This window comes from Chlorocebus sabaeus, chromosome 21 (assembly GCF_047675955.1).
Source record: "Chlorocebus sabaeus isolate Y175 chromosome 21, mChlSab1.0.hap1, whole genome shotgun sequence".
Taxonomy (NCBI): Eukaryota; Metazoa; Chordata; class Mammalia; order Primates; family Cercopithecidae; genus Chlorocebus; species Chlorocebus sabaeus.
The window spans coordinates 102,029,234-102,050,217 of record NC_132924.1 but is presented as its reverse complement, the minus strand read 5'-3'; the positions used below and the strand labels follow the sequence as shown (position 1 = coordinate 102,050,217).

Genomic DNA, 20,984 nt, shown 5'->3' with positions numbered 1-20,984 from the left:
GTGAGCCAAGATCACACCACTGTACTCCAGCCTGAGACACTGTCTAAAAAAAAAAAAAAAAAAAATCAAATATTTAAAAAAATGCAGAAAATGCAAATATTTCTGGGAGGGATACCCAGCCCAATATCTGCACTTCAAACCTTAGAAGCTAAACATTTATCAAGACATGATTCTGTACACCCTCCATTCAAGCCACCAGAAATCTGAGACAGAATCTCATGTGTCTGAGACTCGACCACTCCGATTTTGAGGTGAAATTATTTCAAATGCTTAAATGGGTAGCACTGCTTGTCTGTTATTTTTTCAAGCTCAGCACCTATTCCCCATTCTGGTACCAGCATGGTAGATTTCCTTTGGGAAACAACTCCACCTTCTGTCTCAGGCTCAGTGCGCATGCGAGAGATCTACCCTTAGGCCTGGCAGGTGGAGCACTGGACTCTGTTCTGGTCAATCAGAGCCCAGGGATGGTTATGTGCTCTAACTTGGTCCAATCAGAATGAAGCCTAGAATTTAGTTGGGGAGTGGGACCATTACTGAAAGAGATTCCCCCTCTCTTTTGCTGGGACCCCCTGGGATTACAGATGACCTGCAGCCACTGGGGGCTACCCCAGGGCTCCCGAGAGAAAAGGTAACACTGAGGAAAGGCAGAGCTGAGACAGGGTTAAACCAAGTCCCAGTGACATAGTTTGAGTCACAAGATCAGTGGTGCCTGAAACAAGCCCTAACCTTAGACTTCTCAGTTACGTGAAGCAGTGAAATTGTGTGGTTGTTGTTTATTGGTTTGGTGCTTTGTTTCGTTTTGTCTAAGTCAGATAAAAATGGATTTTCAGTTACCTTGGAACTGAAAATCTACTGACTGGCATGCCATCCCACCAGCTTGTGTGCTGTGCACATTAACAAGACTCACCTTTTCTTAGGATTCATCCTATATGCAAGATCACCAGGATGTAGCCAGATCCAGGACGCCTGTTTTTATAGTTCAGCTACAGACTTTTTCTTCACCTCTAGCAATTGCCTATGCCCTCCTTTCAGCAGCCCCAGCAGGGAGAAGCACAGCGGGACTCCTTGAAAGGCGGATCCAGAAGGCTGGTTATGTGGACAGCTCACCACAGTTAACTGGGGTAACCACAGTTGGCCTGGGCAGTCCTGAAGCAGATGACCCACCCCCATACTGTGGGCAGCTCTTCCTGCAGTGCTTAACTCCAGAAAAAAACCCTCCACCAGTTCCTTACTAAGGTGGTAAACAACCCTAAGAAATCTGGCTCTCTAAGCTTGGGACAGCCAAGAAATGAGTCAGCCTTCTGGAGAAACCCCCCTTGCCACAGCCTGTGCTTCCCCATTTCTGCCAGGGCTCCAGCCCCAGCCCCCACGTCAGTAAAGCCTATGCATTTCTTTCAAGAGCATGATAAAACCTCATATCTGAAAAGCACTGAAGTGCTGTACCTCTTTGAAAGTACTTGTGCATTCATTATCTCATTAGGATACTAGATTTGCTATTTTTTTCTTCAGATTCTTTTTTTTTTTTTTAAACTCAAATCCAGCAGAGAAGTTTTTTCATGTGGTTCTCAATGAGACTTGAGAAGAGAAAATCAGAATTCAATCCAAGAGCGCAGCTTTTCTAGAGGCACAAATATAATCCTTCTTTCTCCTGCCAAAAATAACAAGGGGGCAGAGGCTAGATTCTAGAGGAAAGAACATTGAGTATGAATTGAAACCTTTCTAGTTACAGATCTGCCACTAAGTAGCTGTGTGACTTGGACAAGCCCCTTAATCTCTCTGCACTTCAGTTTCCTCCTTTGTAAAATGGCAGCCTTGAGGCTTCCTGGGAATATTGGCCTTGATATTTTCTAAAGATCTTTGAAGCTCTGAGGTTTTATGGCTCGGTGAATTGTAGAATCTGAAGAGACTGATTTATAAGCAAGTTGGCATGGTTTTCAAGCCCGATCATTCTTTTGGTGTGTGCCCCTGGCCAGGCTATCAGGAGCCATAGCACATTCGGATGTAGACTGAGCATGGCCCACTTCCTGAAGACCCCAAGGTCCTCCTTAGGCCCACCTCTGATGTTGGTGGTTGGTTGGTGGTAGTTAGTTGGTTAAATGAAGGGTGAGATCCTGACCACTCACAAAATGCTGAACTCTTGATAGATTAGGAAGCTCTGCTATCTGTGGGATGAGGCACAGCAGATGATGTGGTTTGGCTGTGTTCCCACCCAAATGTCATCTTGAATTCCCATGTATTGTGGGAGGGACCTGGTGGGAGATAATTGAATCATGAGGACAGGTCTTTCCCATGCTGTTCTCATGATAGTGAATAAGTCTCATGAGATCTGATGGTTTTAAAAACAGGAGTTTCCCTGCACAAGCTCTCTCTGTGCCTGCTGCCGTCCATGTAAGATGTGACTTGCTCCTCCTTGCCTTCCGCCATGATTGTGAGGTCTCCCAAGCCATGTGAAACTGTAAGTCCATTAAACCTCTTTCTTTTGTAAATTAGCCAGTCTCAGGTATGTCTTTATCAGCAGTGTGAAAACAGACTAACACAACAGACGTCAGATTGGTTCTTGGAATAGAAGGTAAGTGAACTCTAATGTTTATTGAAGACAGTGCCTATGTAGGGATTGGCAGGCTGGGGTGGTAGGCCCTACTTAGCAGTACAGAGACTGGTCCAAGGCACTTTTCTTGCTGAGTTCAACCTTCTTTTGCAACTCTTTCTTCTGACAAGTGCTTTCTGCCCAGTGGGGAGGTGAAAGGGTCCCTCACCTTCAGGAACCCCTTCTGTGTGACTATACCCTCCAATAAATTCTGACTCTTGTTTCCATTTCCAATGACTACTTTGAGAAATTAGGATGTCAGTGGTTCATCTTGTCTCATGCAAACCTGAATTATGTATTCTTTAAGAACAGTGACTATGATCCATCAGACTGTCTTCCACCTGTCACTCAGCATGACTTTGGCTCTGAACTCTCCACCAACTTTTTCCTTCCCTGCAACATACACATTCAAAATTAAAATAACCCATTATGACCACCACTAACAACCCGCTCCCAACCATCCCACTATAGATCATATCCTCCCAGGAAGTTTTTCTTTGTTTCTAAATTAATTCATACTAAAGTGCTGATGGCCGCTCAGGTTTGTTACTTGTCTACCTGCCCTACCACCACTCCAAATATGTATTTCCATTTTAACAGGAGACATTGGATCCAATTTGTCAAAAACTATCTCATTAAAGGAACAAACTTGTTTCAGCATCAGACGTATGATGTGATATTTTTGTCTTAATCCCTCAAAGTACTGAGAGAAGATTGGGAACTAGTGAAATCAGAGCTATTGGGGGGCACTGTGGCCAATCAGATCTTCCTCTGAGCCAGCAGTGCCATCCTATTTATACCTACAGTTTTAGCATTCAGAACAAAATCTTACTACACAAAGAAATTTATAGATTTAATGCAATTCCTATCAAAATACCAATGACGTTCTTCATAGAAATGGAAAAAAGAAATCTTAAAATGTATATGGAACCACAAAAGACCCCAAATAGTCAAAGCAATCTTGAGCAAAAACAAAACTGGAGGCATTACACTACCAGACTTTAAAATATCCTACAAAGCTATAGTAAGCAAAACAGCACGACACTGGCATAAAAACAGACACATAGAACACTGGAACAATAGAGAACCCAGAAATTAATCCATGTGTCTACAGCCAACTGATTTTTGGCAAAGGTGCCAAGAACCCTCACTGGCACCCCCAAGGGTACCAAGAACCCTTATTAACAGTCTCTTCAATAAATGGTTGAGGGAAAACTGGATATTCATATGCAAAAGCATGAAACTAGATTCCTGACTCTCATCCTATACAAAAATCAACTTAAAGTGGATCAAAGACATAAATGTAAGACCCAACACTATAGAACTACTAGAAGAAAACATGGGGAAATGCCTCAGGAGATGGGTCTGGGAAAAGACTTTATAAGACTTCAAAAGCATAGGCAACAAAAGTAACAATAAACAAATGGGATTATATCAAACTAAAAAACTTCTACACAGCAAAGGGAACAATCAATAGAGTCAAAATACATCAACAGAATGAGAGAAAATATTTGTAAACTATTCATCCAACAAGGGATTATTATCTAGAACATACAAGGAATTCAAACACCTCAACAGCAAAAAAAGCAAACAATTCAATTAAAAAATGGGCAAATGGGCCAGCACTTTGGGAGGCCAAGGCAGGCAGATCATTTGAGGTCAGGAGGGTGGATCACTTGAGGTCAGGAGTTGGAGACGAGCCTGGCCAACATGGTGAAACCCCCTCTCTACCAAAAATACAAAAAATTAGCTGGGTGTGGTGGCACGTGGGTGTAATCCCAGCTACTCAAGAGGCTGAGGCAGGAGAATCGCTTCAACCTGGGAGGCAGAGGTTGTAGTGAGCCGTGATCATGCCACTGTACTCCAGCCTGAGTGACAGAGCAAGACTTAGTCTCAAAAAAAAAAAAAAAAAAAAAAAAAAAAAAAAAGGCCAATGATCTGAACAGATATTTCTCAAAAGAAGACATACAAATGGATGGTCAACAAATATACAAGATAATGCTCAACATTGCTAATCATCAGGGAAATGCAAATCAAACCCACCATGAAGTATCATCTCACTCCGGTTAGGATGCTATTATCAGAAACACACAAAAAAATAACAAATGCTGGCGAGGATGTGGAAAAACGGAACTCTTATCCACTGTTGGTGGGAATGTAAACTAGTACAGCCACTATGGAGAAAAGTTGGAGGTTCCTCAAAAAACTACAAATAGAACTACCATATGATACAGCAATCCCACTACTGGGCATTTATTCAAAGGGAAAGAAATCAGTGTATCAAAGAGACATCTGTGCCCCTATGTTTATTGCATCCCTATTCACAATAGCCAAAATATAGACTCAGCCTAGGTGTTCAAGAACAGATGAATGGATAAAGAGAATGTGGCATGCACACACAATAGAACGCTACTCGGCTACTAAAAAAAGAATGAAATCCAGTTATTTGAAGTGATATGGATAGAACTGAAGCACGTTGTGTTAAGTGAATTAAGCCAGGAACAGAAAGTTAAATACTGCATGTTCTCACTCCTATGTGGAAGCTAAGAAAAGTTGATTTCATAAAAGTAAAAAGTAAAACAGGATACTAGAGGCTGGAAGGGCAGAGGGAAGTGGGATATAGAGAGATGTTTATTAAATGATACAAAATTACAGCTAGATAGAAGGAATAAGTTCTAGTGTTCTATACAAGCGGTCCCCAACCTTTTTGGTACCAGGGACCAGTTTCAAGGAAGACAATTTTTCCACAGACCAGGGAGTAGGGGATGGTTTCAGGATGATTCAACTGCATTACATTTATTGCGCACTTTATTGCTATTATTATTGCATCATAATATTAATATGTAATGAAATAATCATACAACTCACCATAATGTAGAATCAGTGGGAGCCCTAAGTTTGTTTTCCTGCAACGAGATGGTCCCATCTGGGGGTGATAGGAGACAGTGACAGATCATCAGGCATTAGACTGTCATAAGGAGCCTGGCATGTGCAGTTCACAACAGGGTTTGCGCTCCTGTGAGAATCTAATGCTGCCACTGCTCTGACAGGAGGCGGAGCTCAGGCAGTAATGTGAGCAATGGGGAGCAGCTGTAAATACAGATAAAGCTTCTGTAGCCTGTTTCTCACCTCCTGCTGTGTGGCCCAGGTCCTAACAGGCCACAGACCGTTACGCGACCATGGCTCAGGGGTTGGGAACCCCTGTTCTATACCACTGTAGGATGACTGGATGTAGCAATAATATATTATATAGTTTCAAATAGCTAAAACGAACCAGGTGCAGTGGCTCATGCCTGTAATCCCAGGACTTTGGGAGGCTGAGGCGGGCGGATCACTTTAGGTCAGGAGTTCGAGACCAGCCTGGCCAACATGGTAAAACCCCATCTCTACTGAAAATACAAAACTTAGCTGGGCAGAGTGACATGCACCTGTAATCCCAGCTACTAGGGAGGCTGAGGCAGGAGGATCACTTGAACCCCGGAGGCAGAGGTTGTAGTGAGCCGAGATTGTGCCTGGCAACAGAGCAAGACTCCATCTCAAAAAAAAAAAAAAAAGAAACAAAACAGTAGCTAAAAAATAAACATAGAATGTTCTCCACACAAAGAAATGACAAATGATAGAGCGGACATCTGGTTTCTGAGGGGGAACCTTCACAGTGCCAGTGACAAAAGAGAGAATTAAATATGAGTGATGTTGAGAAAAGCAAGAATATTTGTGTTCAGAAGTGTGTCCAGTGCCACACCATGGAAAAGGGAGGCAAGCACAAGACTGAGCCTAATCTCCACGGTCTCTTTGGGTGGAAGATAGGTCAGGCCATTGGATTCTGCTACAGAGACACCAGTAAGAACAAAGGCATCACCTGAGGAGAGGACACACTGATAGAGTATTTGGAGAATCCAAAGAATTATATCCCTGGAACAAAAATGATCTTTGGTGGCATTAAGAAGAAGGGAGAAAGGGCGGACTTGATAGCTTATCTGAAAAAAGCTACTCATGAGTAATAATTGGCCACTGCGTTGTTTATTACAAAAGAGAAATATCTCATGAATTTTTTATGTGTATCATAATTTAATAGATTTCATACACCAGAATTAAAAAACAGAGAGAAATGATAAATGTTTGAGATGATGGATATGCTAATTACCCTTATCTAATCACTATATATTGTATGTATCAAAACATCACTATGTACCCCATGAATATATACAGTTATTATATGTCAATTAAAAAAAAAAAAATGTCACATTGCATTTGCCAGCCCCTCAGCTTTCATAATGTTATTTTGTTGTCTTGTTTCTGGGATCTTCTCTCTTTCTCCTTAAATCCTGACCCGGCCTCAGATGCTCCTAGCTCTGTACAGGCCCGAAACCAGAACATGGAATCTTGACACCCTCTGAAAACTCTTCTGGATTTACTTGCCCTGTGCCCCTCCACACACCATTTCTGTTCCCCTTACAGAGGCTCCTGCTCCTCACCCTCGAGCCCCAGGACATCATGGCCCAAGCTTAAAACAGGACCAGAGAAAGGGACCAGAATCCATTAAGTAAAACCAAATTCAGGTTAATAGCAGGAAACCAGCTGACTCTCAGGAGCTTCTGGATGTATACTACAAAGGGACAACTTTCTATTCCAGGAGTTTGCCGGCTCTGAGTTTGGTCCCAGACCAGTACTATTTGCCACTCACCTATTTTCTTTTATTTTAAAATTATTATTATTATGATTTTATTATACTTTAAGTTCTGGGATACATGTGCAGAATGTGCAGGTTACATAGGTATACATGTGCCATGGTGGTTTGCTGCACCCATCAACCGATCATCTAGGTTTTAAGCCCCGCATGCATTAGGTATTTGTCCTAATGCTATCCCTCCCCATGTTCCCCCACCCACTGGCAGGCCCTCATGTGTGATGTTCCCCTCCCTGTGTCCATGTGTTCTCATTGCCATCCTATTCTCTTATACAAAGTTGAGAATGTCTCTGTGAACAGGAACATTCCTCAATTCCCCCATCTTGGAAGTTAGCTTGATTCTTTGAATGAAAGGGTTAGAAGGGTCAGACTGGCTGGGCATGGTGGCTCACACCTGTAATCCCAGCACTTTGGGAGGCTGAGGCAGGCAGATCACCTGAGGTCGGGAGTTCAGGGCCAGCCTGACCAACATGGAGAAACCCTGTTTTTGCTAAAAATACAAAATTAGCCAGGTGTGGTGGCACATTCCTGTAATCCCAGCTACTTGGGAGGCTGAGGCAGGAGAATCACTTGAACCCTGGAGGCAGAGGTGGTAGTGAACCGAGATTGCATCATTGCACTCCAGCCTGGGTAACTAGAGTGAAACTCTGTCTCAAAAAAAAAAAAAAAAAGAGAAGGACCAGACCCAGCCCTGGGACATCCTCAAATGTTGAGATGCTGTGGGTTTTGATGGCCTATACTGGCCTTAACACACAACCATAGGCAAACTATGAAGCAATTTGCACTGGTGTATAAAATATGGTGGCCGAGCTGAAGTAACAACATGAATAAACAAATAATATAAGGCAATATCTCTTAAGCTTGGAATAGTCCTTGGAGAGTCCCATGGGAAAATCAATACCACTCTTAACTATATTATTCCTACTCCCACAGCCTGGGGCTGAGTCTTGGTGCTGGAGAGAAAGGAAAGAGCTGGCTTTCTTCCAGTCCCTCATTCATCTTACTTGGCTCTGCCTGGTCCACACTTAAACTTGTTTGTTAGAAATATGGTCACGTTAGTCATCTTCTACTCAGTCATCAACTCACCCTTTCTGCTCCCTGATATGGATTTGGTAAAAGTCATGGCAAGTGCTCAGTAGAGGGAATCACGAGACACCTTTGTTAGTTCAGAGTTTAGAGATTAAGGGTAAGCCTCATAGAGACTGGGAGTCTTATGGGGACTATATAAGAGATTACTAAGGAAAGGAGAAAGAGGCATATGAGGGCTAAGGCTGAAGGGAATCTGCTAACAGCAATCCAAGGTCATCCCTGCAGCTAGGTCTGTGGCTGAGTAGATTTCTGTAGAATAGATTCAGGTGGACTATGTTCAGCAACACTGGAGCAGTCAAGCAGGCTTTGATCCTAACTTCACTTCTCTTATCAAGGAGCTTTATCACCATCTCTAGGCTTCTAAAACCTCATTGCTATTTCCCAGCTTATTACCCCAGAACCAGACTTGAGCCAGCATGGATGACAGAAAGTGTTCTTTGCTCAGCTATCTGATTCCTATACTTGCCAGCAGCAATCACGACCACCAGCACCAAAAGAACAGAGGGAGTCTGGGTCAGCCCTGCTTTATGCACAACTGAGGTGTGGAAATCCAGATGTTTTCCCCAAAATAACACATTTGGGAGGAGAGTATGTATTTATTTGCTTATTTCATTTAAAGTTCGCTTTCCAAAAACATCTCTGAAGGATTTCTTTAGCTTTTATATGGTTCTACTTTTTTAAAAAAATTATATTTGGTATAAAATTATATCATCAGTTTACCAAAAAATTTGGGAAAAAATTGAAAAAAGAAAACAATCACACGTGACTTCATTGTCTTTTGTTTGTTGTTTTTTGAGATGGAGTCTCGCTCTGTCGCCCAGGCTGGAGTGCAGTAGCGCATCTCAGCTCACTGCAAGCTCCACCTCCTGGGTTCACACGATTCTCCTGCCTCAGCCTCCCGAGTAGCTGGGACTACAGGCGTCTGCCACCACATCTGCTAATTTTTTCTATTTTTTTTAGTAGAGACGGGGTTTCACCGCCTTAGCCAGAGTGGTCTCCATTTCCTGACCTCGTGATCCGCCCGCCTCGGCCTCCCAAAGTGCTGGGATTACAAGCGTGAGCCACCATGCCTGGCTGACTTCATTGTCTTAATACATCTGTCACTTGCTAGCGTTTGGAATATTTCTTTCCTATCTTTTCTCCCATACACATTTTTTTCTTATAAACATTAAAGATTCACTTTGTTTAAAAAAAATTTTAAGTAATTCATGCACATAATAAAAAATGTAAAAAGTGACAGTCCCTCTCCTCCACCCTTATCCCCAGGGACCACTTTAAGTCTTGTACATCTTTCCAGAAAATAGTTTCCCTTCCCTTCCCCTCCCCTCCCCTCCCCTCCCCTCCCCTCCCCTCCCCTCCCCTCCCCTCCCCTCCCCTCCCCTCCCCTCCCCTCCCCTCCCCTCCCCTCCCCTCCCCTCCCCTCCCCTCCCCTCTCCTCTCCTCTCCTCTCCTCTCCTCTCCTTTCCTTTCCTTTCCTTTCCTTTCCTTTCCTTTCCTTTTTTTTCTGAGATGAGGCCTCGCTCTGTTGCCTAGTCTGGAGTGTAGTGGTGTGATCTCGGCTCACTGCAGCCTCTACCTCCTGGGTTCGAACTATTCTCCTGCCTCAGCCTCCTGAGTAGCTGGGATTTCAGGCATCTGCTACCACACTTAGCTAATTTTTGTATTTTTAGTAGACATAGGGTTTTGCCATGTTGGCCAGGCTGGTTCTGAACTCCTAACCTCAGGTGATCTGCCTGTCTCAGCCTCCCAAAGTGTTGGGATTACAGGCCTGAGCCACTGTGTCCAGCCAAATAGCTTTGCATATAAGGTGTCTTGCTGGGGATGGGGGTTGGCATGTACTGTGAGGGGCAGGGGGCAGGCAGCAGATCTGCTTCTGTTAGGAACGTAGACATATGAACCACATGAGCAACCCTTCCATGGCGTCAGAATTGTGAGATGTAAATTTGGAGCTCCCAGGGATGGTGTTTCTGGCTATGTAACTAGAATAAGTGAGGGGAGAGCTGGAGATAGCACTCTGGTGCTATTAGAGATTATGAATCTAGCTCTTTTCTTAAGTATATGTCCTTGGCCTTCCATGGATTAGTGTTGCTCAAACATCCTCAGAATTTATGAGCTATATATATATATATAAAATTATTTTTTTTTTCTGTTAAAATTTGTTTGGCTGGGTGCAGGGTCTCACACCTGTAATTCTAGCACTTTGGGAGGCTGAGACCGGCAGATCACTCAAACTCAGGAGTTCAAGACCAGCCTGGGCAACATGGCGAGATCCTGTCTTTGTTTAAAAAAAATACAAAAAATTAGCTGGGATTGGTGGTGCGCATCTGTAGTCCCACCTACCAGGGAGGCTGAGGTGGGAGGATCACCTGAGCCTGGGAGGTCAAGGCTGCAACGAACTATGATCCTACCACTGTACTCCAGGCTGGGTGGCAGAGCAAGACCCTGTCTCAGAAAAAAACATTTTTTTTTTTTGGTTTGAATTAGATACATATCATGTTCTAACAAATTATCACATTCATCATAAGCATTTTCTTTCTCTGTACCATCTTCATATCCACAATTTTTAAAGATAAAGAAGAGCAACAAACAACAAAGTATTAGATGAACTAGATGTCATCAAAATAAACTTCTGTGCTTCGAAGGACACTGTCACAAAAGTGAAAAAACCCATAGAATGAGAGAAATGTGCAAATCATATATCTGATAAGGGGCTTATATCTGGAATATATTAAATATTTTAACAACTAAGTAATAAAAAGACAAACAGGCTAATCTAAAAATGGGGGAAAGGATTTGAATAGACATTTCTCCAGAGAAGATGTCCAATGAGCACAAGAAAGATGCTCAATATCATTAGCCACCAGGAAATGCAAATCAAAGCCAAAATGAACTACTACCTTACTGCCACCAGGATGGCTATATCAAAAAGGCAAGTAACAAGTGTTGGTGAGGATGAAGAGAAACTGGAACCCTCATATACTGCTGGTGAGAATGTAAAATGGTGCAGCTGCTTTGGCAAACAGTCTAGTATTTCCTCAAAAGCTTAATCATAGAGTTACCGTACAACCCAGCAGTTCCACTCCTGTGTATATCTCCAAGAGAAGTGAAAACATATCCATATAAACACTTGCATATGAATGTCCATAGCATCATTATTCGTAATAGTCAAAAAAGGGTGGAAACAACTCAAATGCTCATCAACTGATGAATAGATAAGATATGGTATGTATATACCACGAAATATTATTCAGCAATAAAAAGAAAGGAATAGCTGGGTGTAGTGGCTCACACTTGTAATCCCAGCACTTTTCGAGGCTAAGGTGGGAGGATACCTTGAAGCCAGGTGTTCTAGACCAGCCCAGGCAACAAAGCAAGACCTTGTCTTTACAAAAAAACAAAAATTAGCCTGGCATAGTGGTGTGTGCCTGTAGTCCCAGCTACTCGGGAAGCTGAAGCCAGAGGATCACTTGAGCCCAGGAGTTGGAGGCTACGGTGAGCTATGATCACATTGTGTTCCAGCCTGGGCCACAAAGCAAGACTCCCATCCCCCAATAAATAAATAAAATTGGCTAGGCACGGTGGCTCACGTCTATAATCCCAGCACTTTGGGAGGCTGAGGCGGGCAGATCACCTGAGGTCAGGAGTTCAAGACCAGCCTGGCCAACATGGTGAAACCCTGTCTCTACTAAAATACAAAAATTAGCCCGGTGTGGTGGTGCACACCTGTAATCCCAGCTACTCAGGAGCCTGAGGCAGGAGAATTGCTTGAATCCGGGAGGTGGAAGTTGCAGTGAGCCAAAATAATACCACTGCACTCCAGCCTGGGCGACAGAGCTCTGTCTCAAAATAAATAAATAAATAAATAAATAAATAAATAAATAAATAAATAAAATAGTAAATAAATAAATAAAGGCATTACCAAAACATGCTACAACTTGGATGAGCCTTGAATACATTACGCTAAGTGAAAGAAGCCAGTCACAAAGAAGCACATAGTGTGTGATTCCATTTGTATAAAATGAAATGTAGAATAGGCAAATCCACATAAACACAGAAAGCAGATTTTCCCAGGGGTGGGAGCTTGGGGTAAGATGGGGAAAAATTAGTAATAGGGGTGATGAAAATATTCTAGAATTATGGTAATTGTTGTGAAATTCCATGTATTTATTAAAGCCATTGCCTTTATACTTTAAATGGGTTAATTGTATGGTATATGAATTATATCTCAATAAAACTGTTATAAAAAAGAATAGTATATTGGGTAGATATATCACTGAGATTAGTTACGTGGATGTCCGGTACAAGTTATTCTTCTGTTGTTCATGCTGCTTTGGGTTTCATATCATTTAACAGATATTTACTGAGTATCCAGGGTATGGGAGTTATAAAAAAGCATAAGAACATCTCATGGCCCAGCCAGGGAGGTGACACCCATGCACAGAAGGTAGCTAACTGGGCAAAGCACACATAACAAATGCTACCAGGTTCAGAGGCACGCTTGCCATCATGGGCTGTGCACCCAAAAATAGGTTTCCCTGATGAGTGAAGAATATTAAAGAATAAATGAGCAGGGCATAGTGGCTTACACTTGTAATCCCAGCACTTCAGGAGGCTGAGGTGAGAGGATTGCTTGAATCTAGGAGTTCAAGACTAGCCTAGGCAACTTGGTGAGACCATGTCTCTACAAAAACAGTTTTTTAAAAAAAATTAGCCAGGCATGGTGGTGCACACCTGTGGCCCTAGCTACTCGGGAGGCTGAGATGGGAAGATCATTTGAGCCTGGGAAACAGAGGCTGTAGTGAGCTGTGACGGTACTACTACAGTCCAGCCTGGGTGGCAGAGGGAGATCCTATCTCAAAGACAATTAAAAAAAAATTTTTTTTTTTTAAATTGTAAAACAGAACGCAATCATATAAAATCTGGAAATTGTTATAAGGGCATAGAGCAAATGGAGAAATATTATTGAAGTTCTTACTAAATCTTAGTAAGAACAATCTGTCTATGGCATTTAAGGCATGACCCATTCTTTTACTCCTCCTCCCCACTCCCTGTTATGGAAACTCTACCTGAGAGCTCTATTCTCGGTAAGATTTTTCCCAGCCCCCAGTCTGTGGCTACCAGTTTTACCCAGGTAGGGGCATGCTGCCAGGGTTTCTAGTTCCCTCCCCAGTCCTCTGCTGCAGAAGCTGTATTCCAGGCAGGATCTGGTCCCTCCCCTTACCCAACTCCAACTGTAGGGGAGAAATTCTGTTCAAGGCATGGCAGGCTGAGAATACTGGGACCAGATCACTTCACCTTTCTCCTCCCAGCCAGTTTGTAGAGTGGAGGAGGTTCTACACCAGGAGGTGTAGAACCAGAGAGGTTCAGTGCAGAGAGGATCAGTGGCTTCCCTTGCTTCCTCCACTGCCCACTCACAGAGCCAGGTGTCACTACAGGCAACACCGGGCCCCACCCCCAGCTGTGATGCAGTGTCCTGGGGTTCTCCCAGCAAGAAAAGCAGCCCATAATGACAAAGAGCTTTAGAGCTCTACTTGAGGACACAGGCTGTATTGGAACAGAGCCTGGAGAACGCTGCCTAAGGGTGTTGTGGAAAACAACAGAGACCTTGAAAGAGAGCAGTTAAGAGGAGGCTGGTAGCTCCATGACACAGCACAATGGCAGAGCAGCTAAAAATTTCATATAGAGAGCCAGGGAAAAAGAAATCAAAACACGCTGGAAGCACATTCAGCTCTAGGGGTCAGGAAAGGGTGTGCACATGTTTCTGGTTGCATGGGGCAGACTTGAAAATATTCTCTAAACCACACGCAGGCCTGTTAACAAAGGGCAGAAGCCTCATTGGCACAAAGGCCTTAAACAGAACCTCTGGACAAACACTGACTAAACAATAAACTACTCTGACCAGGGCAACTCCTAGGAAGCAAGGCTTGGAAGTAAAATCATGCTCTTCTCTAGTAGTCGAGAACATCCTGGGCACCCCCAAGGCTGCACCCTATCACGAACCATCAGAGAGGGAAGCTCCATGCTACTAGGCCCTGGCTAACAATGGGGCAAAAAGATGTAAAGGGAGATAGGATGACAATGTCTCATCAAATAGAGAATATCAAGTACTATGAACAAAGTGAAAAATTCACTACAGCGACTTAACAATAGATTTGTTCTGTCAAAAATAAGAATCAGGCCAGGTGCACTGGCTTATGCCTGTAATCCCAGTATTTTGGGAGGCCAAGGCAGGAGGATCACTTAAATTCAAGACCAACCTGTGCAACATAGTGAGATGACCCCATTTCTACAAAAAATTAAAAAATTAGCTTGGCATGATGGTGCATACCTGTAGTCCCAGCTACTTGGGAGGTTGAAGTGGGAAGATCATTTGAGTCCAGGAGGTCAAGGCTGCAGTGAGCTGTGACTGCACCACTGCACTCCAGCCTGGGCAACAGAGTGAGACCCTGTCTCAATAAACAAACAAACAAACAAACAAACAAACAGAATCAGTGAATTTAAAGACCGATCAATAGAGGTTATACAATCATAAAAGGAAAACAATGGATAAAAACGAACAGAGCATTAGAGAAAAGTGAGAAGACACCATTAGATGCACCAACATACACATAATGGTAGTACCAGAAGGAGAGGAGAGAGAAAGAGACAGAAAAAAATATTCAAAGAGATAATTGAATACATAGACCCAGGGAGGGGAACACCACACATTGGGGCCTGTCGGCGGGGGATGTGGGGGGAGAGCATCAGGAAAAATAGCTAATGCCTGTGGAGCTTAATACCTAGGTGATGGGTTGATAGGTGCAGCAAACCACCATGGCACATGTTTACCTATGTAACAAACCTGCATAGCCTGCACATGTACCCTGGAACTTAAAATAAAAAATTAAAATAAGAAATAATGGCTGAAAACTTCCCAAAGTTGATGGAAAATACTAATCTACACATCCAAGACATGGCCTACTTTCTCCTTGTTGCTGATAGTAAAATGCAAACGAAAGAAACAGAGGAAGAAACTGTTAAGTGAAAAGTAATCAGAACTTCATGGTTTAGAATGCTCTCAGTTTATCCACATTACAAAAGTTGAGAAAGTGTGCTCTGGAGAAAGCACCAAGGCTGAGGCTCAGCAACCATTTGCTAAGGAGATCAGGCCTGTGACTCATGGATCCAACCATCTCAGCAGAAGGCAGGCATGTAACTCTCCAGGAAGAATCCATAACGAACCCTCGTGTCTACTGGCATAGATTCCCTTGACATCACAGAAGGCAAGGTTTTTGAGAATTTTATACCAACACAAACACTGCCAGTCTAGACTGATTAAGACAGAGATGGAATAAAATGGAGGAAGAATGACTCTGAAGGCAGAGCCATGGAGGCAGAGGCCTGAAAGTGTAAAGCCAGGGCTACCATAAAGGCCCAGAAGACACAGCATCGAGTCACAGAGGATTACTCTCAGGCTTTGAAACCTAATGGAATTGACCCCGTTAGATTGCAAACTTGCTTTAGACCAATAACCCCCTTTTTTCCTTCCATTTATCTCCCTTTTTGAAATGGAAATATGTCCATCCTATGCCTGTTCCGCCATTGCATTTAGAAAACAGATGATTTGTTTTCTAGGTTTAATAGGTCTATGAACAGAGAGGAATTTTGTCTCAAGATGGATCATTCCCAGAGTCTCGCCCATACCTTTTAAGATAACGTAGATGAGGAGATTTGGGACTTCTTGAGTTGACATTTAAATGAGATTTAGGATTTAGAGTTGATACTAGAAGGGTTAAGACTTTGGGGAGTCTTGGGGTAAGGTGAACATATTGTGTACATGGGGTGGGTGTGAATTTTGGGTGCCAGTGAGTAGACCGTACTAGGTTGAACAGTGTCATCTCAAAATTCATGTCCATGCGGAACCTCAGAATGTAGCCCGGTTTGGAAACAGGGTCTTTGAAGACGTAATTAGTTAAGTTAGGATGAGGTCCTGAGATCAGGATGGGTCCTGACTCCAATATGACAGGTGTTCTAGGAGAAAGGACACACAGAGAGAGACACAGGGAGAATGCCACATGATGAAGGCAGAGATTGGAGTCCTGCATCTACAAGCCAATGAATGCCCAGGGTTGCCAGCAGCTACGAGAAGCATTAGAGAGGGGTAGGATGGTTTACCTTTCGGGGCCTCCAGAAGAACCAACCCTGATGACATCTTGATTTTGGACTTCCGTCCTCCTGAACTGTGACATGTAAAAAAGTTCTGTTGTTTTAAGGCACCCAGTTTGAGGTCATCTGCTACAGTGGCCCTAGGAAATAAGTACAAATGTCAAGCCCATTCAGCAAAGGAAGAATCGTCTTTTGAAAAGTGATGCTGAGACAACTGGGTATCTGCATGTAAAGGAAGGGAGTTGGACCCATATCTTACACCACACACAAAAATTAACTCAACATGGTTTCCAATACCTAAGTGTAACAACTAAAATTGGCCGGGCGCAGTGGCTCATGCCTGTAATCCCAACACTTTGGGAGGCCGAGGTGGGTGGATCACCTGAGGTCAGGAGTTCGAGACCAGCCTGACCAACATGAAGAAACACCGTCTCTATTAAAAATACAAAATTAGCCGGGCGTGGTGGTACATGTCTGTAATCCCAGCTACTCGAGAGGCTGAGGCAGAAGAATTGCTTGAACCCAGGAGGCGCAGGTTATGGTGAGCCGAGATCGTGCCATTGCACACCAGCCTAGGAAACAAGAGTAAAACTCTGTCTCAAAAAAAAAAAAAAAAAGAACTAAAATTATAAAATAAAACTTTCATAAGAAAACCATATAGGTAAATCTTCGTGACCTTGGATTAGGCATGGTTTCTTAAACATGACACCAGAAGCAAAAGCAACTAAAGAAAAAACAGATAAATTGGAATTTATCAAAATTAAAACCTTATTTTTTATTTAAAAAATTTTGTAGTCTGGGCGCAGTAGCTCATGCCTGTAATCCCAGCACTTTGGGAGACTGAGGTGGGTGGATCATGAGGTCAAGAGTTCAAGACCAGCCTGGCCAAGATGGTGAAACCCAATCTCTACTAAAAATACAAAAATTAGCTGGGTGTGGTGGCAGACCCCTGTAATCCCAGCTACTCTGGAGGCTGAGGCAGAAGAATACTTGAACCTGGGCTGCAGAGGTTGCAGTGAGCCGAGATCTCACCACTGCACTCCAGCCTGCGCGATAGAGTGAGACTCCATTAAAAAAAAAAAATTGTGCTGTAAGGGACACCATTAAGAAAGTGATGGCCAGGGGCGGTGGCTCAAGCCTGTAATCTCAGCACTTTGGGAGGCCGAGACGGGCGGATCACGAGGTCAGGAGATCGAGACCATCCTGGCTAACACGGTGAAACCCCGTCTCTACAAAAAAATACAAAAAACTAGACGGGCGAGGTGGCGGGCGCCTGTAGTCCCAGCTACTTGGGAGGCTGAGGCAGGAGAATGGCATGAACCCGAGAGGCAGAGCTTGCAGTGAGCCGAGATCCGGCCACTGCACTCCGGCCTGGGCGACAGAGCAACACTCCGTCTCAAAAAAAAAAAAGAAAAGAAAAGAAAGTGAAAGGATGAAAGGACAACCCACAGAATCCGAGAAAACATTTCCAAATCACTTATCTGATAGATGACTTATATCAAGAAAATATAAAAAGTAACTCCTAGGTCAGGCATGGTGGCTCATGCCTATAATACCAGGACTTTGGGAGGTCAAGGTAGCCAGGAGGTCAGGAGCTCAAGACCAGCCTGGGCAACATGGTGAAACCCCAACTCTCCAAAAAAAGAAAAAGAAAAAGAAAAAAAAGAGAAAAATTAGCTGGGTGTGGTGGTGCACACTTGTGGTCCCAGCTACTCAGGAGGCTGAGGTGGGAGGATCTCTTGAACCTGGGATGTGGAGGCTGCAGTGAGCCGAGATGCCGCCACTGTACTCTAACCTGGGCAACAGAGTAAGATTCTGTCTCAACAACAAAAAACAAACAAAAAAACCCAAAAAACAAAGACAGATTAAAAAATAATAATAACCCCTACAACTCAACAATAAGAAGACAATCCAATTTAAAAATGGACAAACAATCTAAATAAACATTTCTCCAAAGAAGAGATAAAAATGGTCAAAGAGCACACAAAAAGATGCTCATCATTAGTCACCAATAATCGTTGATGGGTGAATTTTATGGTTTTCAAAAGAGTTAGAGTACACATAAAAAGCAGCTGCGTAAAATAATATGTATGGAATTATATTTTTAGGCCTATGACATGTAAAAATGTAGTATGCTTGACAGTAACAACGCAAAGGAGGCAGGTGGGACCAAAGCTATATTGGAGTGAGGAAATAACAGCAGATGGGAACTGAAATCCATAGGAAGAAATCAAGAGAAACGCGAAGGATAAATAAGAAGGTTAATATAACTAACTCTATAAATATGTACTTGGTCTTCTCTCAGGTTCTTTCAAAGTAATAGTTATAGCCAGGTGGAGTGGCTCACGCCTGTAATCCCAGCACTTTGGGAGGTCAAGATGAGCCAGGTGTTTGCGATGAGCCTGGGCAAAATAGTGAGACCTCATCTCAATTAAAAAAACTTTTTAAAATAAAAATAGAAAAGTAATAATTATAACATTGTACTGTTGGATTTACGATACAAAGAAGTAATATGTGTAACAATAATATCACAAAAAGAGGGAGAAAGGAACACCACTACTTAAGAGTAAAGTTTATATATCTCACTAAACTATTTAAAATATAAATGACTACGTCTGCTGAATCAGAATTTCAGGGAACTGGCCACTTTCTTCGTCCTTACAGGGCCTTTGTATGAGTTCAAAAAGGCTTCTTTTTCTCCAATCGGAGGTAGCTACATGCCAGGGCCAAAGGCATAGCAAGCACAGCATGAGCTGGAACAACCCCCTCGCCCTGGTGCAGTGAATAACGCACACAGCTGTCTGAGGGAGGTGGCCCCAGGCATGACCCACGTATTTATTTTAAAATGGCTCCTCTAACAATTCTAATGGATAACCAGGGTTGAGAACTATTGGGTTAGGGACACATTCAAAAAGAATCTATTCTAAAGTATCAAAAAACTGATTAAATATGAGAGATAATTGTTAGAGAGGATTTAGGGGGAAGATTTTCAGGTTTTTTAATTCCAGGGACTGAGAAATTGGTAACAGAAATAGAGGAGATGGAAGGAAAAACCCGATTTGGAGGGAATGAATTCACTTTTAATTATGTTGAATTTGGTCCAGGGTGCGGTGGCTCATGCCTGTAATCCCAGCGCTTTGGGAGGCCAAAGTTGGTGAACCATTTGAGGCCAGGAGTTCGAGACCAGCCAGCCCAATGTGGCGAAACCCCATCTCTACTAAAAACACAAAAATTATCCGGGCATGGTGGTGGTGCACATCTGTAGTCCCAGCTACTCGGGAGGCTGAGGCACGAGAATTGCTTGAACCTGGGAGGCGGAGGTTGCAGTGAGCCGAGACTGCGCCATTGCACTCCAGCCTGGGTGACAAAGCAAGACTCTCAAAACAAAAACAAATAATTATGTTGAATTTGAGGCCATGGCAAGATGTTACATTACAGTTGGAATGCCACACTGACAATTGAAAGATAGATGGTTCTGAACTCAAAAACTGTGTATTTAGGAAGCACCACATAGCACAGTGATAATGAAAATAGATACCCTGTATAAAGAGCCTACTCAGTGCTTTACCCAGTGCTGGACAGTGTGTGTAAATACGAGCAGCAGTTGGCATGAGGCTGATGGAAGATGGTCACTCATAAGCAATTATTTACTCTAAAAACACATGTGTTTGGCCAGTGGCCTGGGCTGGACTGGATGAAGGCCAGGGTCAGAAAGTGAGGTGTGACTGGGAGGATGGAAGTGGCCTGTAAGTGATGCCAGCAGGTGGCTGAGGAGGATGCCACCACTTGAGGTTCCAGGGCACCACCCTGGGATCTTGAAACAGGTGAGTCTCAGTATTATTGTGACAAATGGGTGATAAAAATGGCAATGGCTTCCCAAGTTCCATGGCCAGTTGTCATGGGGTCTCATGGGGTCCCTTTCCTCCCCTCATCCCCACTAGAGTGTGTCTGGCCTTGACATTCACCAAAACCAGAAGCCTAGATGTGTTTGTATCTGGGTTCATTGTGCTGGCCCTGGTTGATGAATTGGCTCAAGACTCAAAACTTTTGTGGTTTGGCCCATGGATAGATTCCTGCAGAAAAAAAAAAAAATGGCCAGAGCTTTGCACAGTGGCAGTATTGTAGCCAATGAGGTTTATCCAAGGCATGATTATTGCTAATTGACATTCCAAAAAAGCTGGGGGGAGAAAAGTGCCAGCATGAAGAAAAAGAAGAAGGTACACATGGATTGGAATTGGCAGGTTATTGGAGGAGGGGGACGCAGCAAGTCCCACCCCATAGCATAAATGACACTTACCTGTATGGGCATGCACACAGCTATAGTTGACCCCATAGGCCTCAGTGCTGTGGACAGGTCCAGCCAGTCTCAGGGCTTGGCCAGACTGGTGAGCAGGTGTAGACAGGTAGCCAGCCTACATTTGTGCCATACCACAAGGCTACCATTTCTGTATAAGGCCACCTCCTAGGGCATCTGAG

The 20,984-nt window shown here is 43.4% G+C and overlaps 2 pseudogenes; both read left to right on the top strand.

The window, feature by feature from the left end:
• Positions 1–6,234: 6,234 nt before the first annotated feature.
• Positions 6,235–6,588, top strand: LOC119626170 (cytochrome c-like; annotated as a pseudogene).
• Positions 6,589–20,607: 14,019 nt separating this feature from the next.
• Positions 20,608–20,676, top strand: LOC140709745 (U4 spliceosomal RNA; annotated as a pseudogene).
• Positions 20,677–20,984: the final 308 nt, after the last annotated feature.